The sequence below is a fragment of the Cetorhinus maximus genome, chromosome 38 (assembly GCF_964194155.1).
Source record: "Cetorhinus maximus chromosome 38, sCetMax3.hap1.1, whole genome shotgun sequence".
Classification (NCBI taxonomy): domain Eukaryota; kingdom Metazoa; phylum Chordata; class Chondrichthyes; order Lamniformes; family Cetorhinidae; genus Cetorhinus; species Cetorhinus maximus.
The window spans coordinates 2,403,528-2,411,107 of record NC_135916.1 but is presented as its reverse complement, the minus strand read 5'-3'; positions in this window follow the sequence as shown (position 1 = coordinate 2,411,107).

Below are 7,580 nucleotides of genomic sequence, written 5' to 3'. Positions count from 1 at the left end.
CAAAGTGTGGGATTGAACACCCGGAACCTTCAATATTCCAGGGAATACACAGGGAATTCTTGTCTCCATACATGTGTCTCTGTCACGTTTAAAATACTAATGTTACATGAGTCAACTCTGTCCTAAGTGTCCCAGTGCTGTGGGGACATAAAATGGCCACTGTGAACAAACCTAAAATGGCTGCCTGGTGTTTGTAGACTAGATTCTCAGAGGAAGAGAGGCAGGGAGAGAAGACACAGATCGAGTGAATGAGAAATAGAGACTCTCAGACCAAGTGGGTGACTGAGAGCCAGACAGTGAATAAAGGATATTGGTCATAGCACATGGAAAGAGCAAGAGGCCATTTAACCCTCCAACCCTGTTCTGACATTCAATGAGATCCTGGCTGATCTGTGATTGAACCCCTTGGTCTCATATCTCTGCAGCGTGTTAGCTAACAGAAATCTATCAGCCTCAGTTTTAAACATGGACTAGTGTCACAGCATCAATTTCCGTTCATGGGAGAGAGATCCAAACTAATACCACACTTGGTGTTTTAAAATGTTTCTTAGTTTCTCTCCTGAAATTCCAAAATTCTAAACATAGTTGAAAAACCATGACCCCAAGGCCCAGACTCCCCAAACCGGGGGGAATAGTTAGTCTTTTTCAAACCTCTACTTCCAATATTATCCTGAAATATTTCATCAAATCACCCCCTCACCTAAATTCCAGTGTAAAGCTTCATCTACACTGTTCAACAAACACACCCAAACCAAATACAGTATGGGGTTCGATAGAGTGTAACATTCCCTCTGCTCTGTCCCATCAAACAGGCCCAGGGAAGAGGCAGCACAGGGCTAGATACCAAGTAAAGACAGGGCCTATTGAGTGATAAACAGAGTTTATCCATCTTTAAAATGGATGGAGATATCTGTGTCTCTGTCACGTTGAAAGGACTAATTTACCATTCGTGAGGAGTCAACTCTGTCATAAATGTCCCAGTGCTGTGGGAACATAAAATGGCCACTGTGAATAAACCTAAAATGGCTGCCTGGTGTTTGGGGATTTTTCTTACAGAATCTGAGAGGGGGAGAGAGAGAGAGAGAGAGAGAGAGCAGACGCGGAATGAGGGAATGTTAAAGAGAGAGACACAGAGTGACAGGGGATGAACAGGCAGACGATGAAAGAATGATATCGGTAATAACATTGGGACATTTCTGACTGAGTTGAATTATGGCAAACTAGTGGCATTCTATCCTATTATCTTAAATTGTTAATAAATACTGAGAAACAGACACTGACACGGGCTTTGCAGCAGCACAAAGAATGTCAATCATTCCATCCCGGGGGTTTTTACTTCCAGATTCAGTTTTAGAAAATTCAGAATTGAAATTCACAGCAGCAAAATGTGGGACTGAACGCCCGGATCCTTCAATATTCCAGGGAATACTTGTGGAATTTATGTCTCCATACCTGTGTCTCTGTCACGTTTAAATTAATAATGTTACATGAGTCAACTCTGTCCTAAGTGTCCCAGTGCTGTGGGGGCATAAAATGGCCACTGTGAACAAACCTAAAATGGCTGCCTGGTGTTTGTAGACTAGAATAACAGATATCCGGGAGTGAGTTACAGACTGGAATCTAATCGAGGAGGCCATTCAGCCCATCAAACTACTTTCGACACTCTGCAAGGAAAGTTTCACTGGTCTCACTCCTCCGCCCTTTGCCCAAAACCCTGAAAATATTTTCCCTTCAGCTTAAAACCCAAAATTTGCTGAAAAGGGAAATTGGGGATGGTGGGGAGAGGGGGAGGCTGATGGAGTGAGAGAGAGAGTAAATGAGAGAGAGAGGCAGAGAGATGGTGAGGGAGAGACAGATTGAGATAGAGAAAGGGAGACAAAACTCGCCAAGAGAGAGAGAGAGACAGGGCGAGATAGAGAGAGGGGCAGGGTGTTGTAGTGAGAGAGAGACAGTGAAAGGCGAGGCGAGAAAGAGAGCGATGGAGAAAGAGACAGGCTAATCTTAAACAGTTAATAAATACTGAGAAACAGACACAGACACGGGCTTTGTAGAAGCAGAATGAATGTGAATCATTCCATCCCGGGGGTTTTTACTTCCAGATTCAGTTTCAGAAAATTCAGAATTCAAATTCACAGCAGCAAAGTGTGGGACTGAACGCCCGGAACCTTCAATATTCCAGGGAATACACATGGAATTGTGCACTCACAGGGCAGGTACAGGACAGGGTTAGATACAGAGTAAATCACCCTCATCACCGTCCCCATCAAACATTCCCAGGGCAGGTACAGCACGGGGTTATATACAGAGGAAAACTCCCTCTAAACTGTCCCCATCAAACACTCCCAGGACAGGTACAGCATGGGGTTAGATACAGAGTAAAGCTACCTCTACACCGTCCCCATCAAACACTCCCAGGACAGGTACAGCACGGGGTTAGATATATCGTAAAGCATCCTCTACACTGACGCCATCAAACACTCCCAGGAAGGGTACAGCACGGAGTTAGATAAAGATTAAATCTCCCTCTACAACGCCCCCATCAAACACTCCCAGGACAGGTACAGCACAGGGTTGGATACAGAGTAAAACTCCCTCGCCACTGTCCCCAACAAACACTCCAAGGACAGAAACAGGACAGGGTTAGATACAGAGTAAACCTCCCTCTGCACTGTCCCCATCAAACACTCCCTGGACAGAAACAGGACAGGGTTAGATACAAAGTAAAGTTCCCTCTATACTGTCCCCATCAAACACTCCCAGGACAGGAACAGGACAGGGTTAGATACAGAGTAAAGCTCCCTCTACACTTTCCCCATAAAACACTCCCAGGGCAGGTAAAGCACTGGGTTAGATATAGAGTAAAGATCCCTCTACACTGTCTTCATCAAACACTCCCAGGACTGGTACAGCACAGGGTTAGATACAGAGTAAAGCTCCCTCTATACTCTCCCCATCAAACACTCCCAGGAGTGGTACAGCACGGGGTTAGATACAGAGTAAAGCTCCCACTACACTGTCCCCATCAACACTCCCAGGACAGGAACAGGACAGGGTTAGATACAGAGTTAAGCTACCTCTACACTTTCCCCATCAAACACTCCCAGGGCAGGTGAAGCACTGGGTTAGATAAAGAGTAAAGCTCCCTCTACACTGTATCGATCAAACACTCCCAGGAGTGGTACAGCAAAGGGTTAGATACAGAGTAAAGCTCCCACAATACTGTCCCCATCATACACTCCCAGGACTGGTACAGCATGGGGTTAGATACAGAGTAAAGCTCCCTCTAACCTGTCCCCATCAAAAACTCCCAGGGCTGGTACAGGACAGGGTTATATACATAGTAAATCTCCCTCAATACTGTCCCCATCAAACACTCCCAGGACAGGTACAGCACGGGGTTAGATACAGAGTAAATCTCCCACGATACTGTCCCCATCAAACACTCCCAGGAAAGGTACAGCACAGGGTTAGATACAGATTAAAGGTCCCTCTACACCGTCCCCATCAAACACTCCCAGGGCAGGTACAGCACGTGGTTAGATACAGAATAAAGCTCCCTCTGCACTGTGCCCATCAAACACTCCCAGGACAGGTACAGCACGTGGTTAGATACAGAATAAAGCTCCCTCTGCACTGTCCTCATCAAACACTCCCAGGGCAAGTACAGCACGGGGTTAGATACAGAGTAAAGCTCCCTCTATACTGGCCCCATCAAACACTCCCAGGACAGGTACAGCACAGAGTTAGATACAGAGTAAAGCTTCCTCTACACTGTCCCCATCAATCACTGCCAGGACAGGTAAAGCACGGGGTAAGATACAGAGTAAAGCTCCCTCTATAATGTCCCCCTTAAACATTCCCTGGACAGGTACAGCACAGAGTTAGATACAGAGTAAAGCTTCCTCTACACTGTCCCCATCAATCACTCCCAGGACAGGTAAAGCACGGGGTAAGATACAGAGTAAAGCTCCCTCTATACTGTCCCCATCAATCACTCCCAGGACAGGTAAAGCACGGGGTAAGATACAGAGTAAAGCTCCCTCTATACTGTCCCCATCAAACACTCCCAGGACAGGAACAGGACAGGGTTAGATACAGAGTAAAGCTCCCTCTATACTGTCCACATCAAACACTCCCAGGACAGGAACAGCACAGAGTTAGATACACAGTAAAGCTTCCTCTACACTGTACCCATCAAACACTCCCAGGACAGGTAAAGCACTGGGTTAGATACAGAGTGAAACTTCCTCTACACTGTCCCAATCAAACACTCCCAGGACAAGTACAGCGATGGTATAGATACAGAGTAAAGTTACCTCAACACTGTCCCCATCAAACACTCCCAGGACAGGTAAAGCACTGGGTTAGATATAGAGTAAAGCTACCTCTACACTTTCCCCATCAAACACTCCGAGGGCTGGTAAAGCACTGGGTTAGATACAGAGTAAAGCTCCCTCTACACTGTCCTCATCAAACACTCCCAGGACATGTACAGCACGGGGTTAGATACAGAGTAAAGCTCCCTCGATACTGTCCCCATCAAACACTCCCAGGACAGGTACGGCACGGGGTTAGATACAGAGTAAAGCTCACTCTACACTGTCCCCATCAAACACTCCCAGGACAGGAACAGGACAGGGTTTGATACAGAGTAAAGCTCCCTCTAGACTGTACCCATCAAACACTCCCAGGGCAGCTACAGCACGGGGTTAGATACAGAATAAAGCTCCCTCTGCACTGTCCCCATCAAACAATCCGAGGGCAAGCACAGCACGGGGTTAGATGCAGAGTAAAGCTCCCTCTATACTGTCCCCATCAAACACTCCCAGGACAGGTACAGCACGGGGTTAGATACAGAGTAAAGCTCCCTCTACACTGTCCCCATCAAACGCTCCCAGGACAGGTACAGCACGGGATTAGAAACAGAATAAAGCTCCCTCTGTACTATCCCCATCAAACACTCCCAGGGAAAGTACAGCACGGGGTTAGATACAGAGTAAAGCTTCCACTACACTGTCCCCATCAAACACTCCCAGGACAGGTACAGCACGGGGTTAGATACAGAGTAAAGCTCCCTCTACACTGTCACCATCAAACACTTCCAGGACAGGAACAGGACAGGGTTAGATACAGAGTAAAACTCCCTCTACACTGTGCCCATCAAACACTCCCAGGACAGGTACAGCACGGGGTTAGATACAGAGTAAAGCTCCCTCTATACTGTGCCCATCAAACACTCCCAGGACAGGTACAGCACGGGGTTAGAAACAGAGTAAAGGTCACTCGATACTGTCCCCATCAAACACTCCCAGGACAGGTACAGCACGGGGTTAGATACAGAGTAAAGCTCCCTCTATACTGTCCCCAACTAACACTCCCAGGACAGGTACAGCACAGGGTTAAATATAGAATTAAGCTCCCTCCATACTGTTCCCATCAAACACTCGCAGAGAGAAATAGAGACTGAGAAACGGGTTAAGAAAGGATCTCCATCCTCCCTCACCAACTCTCTCTCATCCATAACTGGAGAGAGCATTGGAATGAGAGAGCACGGGGGGTGGTGGTGGGTGCGATGGTGCAGAGATAGTTTGGGGGGTGGAAGAGAAAGCGTGGGGTTGGCAGAGAGGGTGTGGGCCAAGATGATGATCAGAGAGAGAGTGCATGTGAGAGACAGAGATTGTGTGTGTGAGAGAGAGATGGTGTGTGTGCGTGGGAGATTGTGCGTGCAAGAGATAGAGTGTGAGAGCGAGCGTGTGAGAGGGATTGTGAAAGAGCGATTGCTTGTGAAAGGGAGAGAGTGAGAGAGAGTTGGAGTGAGAGGGTGAGAGAGTGCGAATGAGAGTGAGAGAGCTTTTGGGTGAGAGGTTTGGAGTGATAGGGAGGGAGAGTTGGGGTGAGAGAGTGGGGAAGGGAGGAAGAGAGGTTAGGGGTGAGAGGGAGAGAGGGTTGGGGTGAGAGAGAGAGTGAGTTGGGGTATGAGGGTGGGAGGTTTGGAGTGAGAGGGAGAGACTGTTGGGGTGAGAGGGAGAGAGAGTTGGGGTGAGTGGGAGAGCGGGTTGTGGTGAGAGGGAGAGAGGGTTGCATTGAGAGGGAGAGAAGTTTGGGGTGAGTGGGAGAGAGTTTTGGTGAGAGTTAGAGAGGGTTGTGCTGTGAGGTTGAGAGAGTTGGGGTGAGAGGGAGAGAGTGTTGGGGTGAGAGGGAGAGAACGATGGGGTGAGAGGGAGAGAGGTTTGGGGTGAGAGGGAGAGAAGGATGGGGTGAGAGGGAGAGAGGGTTGGGTGAGAGGGAGAGAGGGTTGGTGTAAGAGGGAATGAGGAGTTGGTGAGAGTGAGAGAGAGTTGGGTGGAGAGGGTGAGAGAGTGGGGATGAGAGTGAGAGAGCTTTTGGGTGAGTGGTTCGGGGTGATAGGGAGAGAGTGTTGGGGTAGGAGGTAGAGTGGGTGGGAGTGATAGGGAGAGAGAGTTGGGGAGATTGGGAGAGAGAGTTGGGGTGAGAGGGAGATAGAGTTTGGGTGAGAGGGAGATAATGTTGGGGTGAGAGGGAGAGTGGGGATGAGATGGTGAGTTGATTGGTATGAGAGGGAGAATGGGTTGTGTTGAGAGGCAGAGAGGGTTGGAGTGAGAGGGAATGAGGGTTGGGGTGAGAGGGAATGAGGGTTGGGGTGAGAGGGAGACAGTGTTGGGGTGAGAGGGAGACAGTGTTGGGGTGAGAGAGAGACAGTGTTGGGGTGAGAGGGAGACAGTGTTGGGGTGAGTGGGAGACAGTGATGGGGTGAGAGGGAGACAGTGTTGGGGTGAGAGGGAGACAGTATTGGGGTGAGAGGGATACAGTGTTGGGGTGAGAGGGAGACAGTGTTGGGGTGAGAGGGAGACAGTGTTGGGGTGAGAGGGAGACAGTGTTGGGGTGAGAGGGAGACAGTGTTGCGGTGAGAGGGAGAGAGGGTTGGGGTGAGAGGGAGACAGTGTTGGGGTGAGAGGGTGAATGGGGTGTGTTGAGAGGTAGAGAGGGTTGGAGTGAGAGGGAATGAGGGTTGGGGTGAGAGGGAGAGAATATTGGGGTGAGAGGGACAGAGTGTTGGGGTGAGAGGTAGATTATGTTGGGGTGAGATGGAGAGAGTGTTGGGGTGAGAGGGAGAGTGGGTTGGGGTGAGAGGGAGAGTGGGTTGGGGTGAGAGGGAGAGTGGGTTGGGGTGTGAGGGAGAGTGGGTTGGGGTGAGAGGGAGAGTGGGTTGGGGTGAGAGGGAGAGTGGGTTGGGGTGAGAGGGAGAGTGGGTTGGGGTGAGAGGGAGAGTGGGTTGGGGTGAGAGGGAGAGTGGGTTGGGGTGAGAGGGTGAGTGGGTTGGGGTGAGAGGGAGAGTGGGTAGGGGTGTGAGGGAGAGAGTGTTGGGGTGAGAGGGTGAGTGGGTTGGGGTGAGAGGGAGAGTGGGTTGGGGTGAGAGGGTGAGTGGGTTGGGGTGAGAGGGAGAGAGGTTTGGGGTGAGAGGGAGAGTGGGTTGGGGTGAGAGGGAGAGTGGGTTGGGGTGAGAGGGAGAGTGGGTTGGGGTGAGAGGGAGAGTGGGTTGGGGTGAGAGGGTGAGTGGG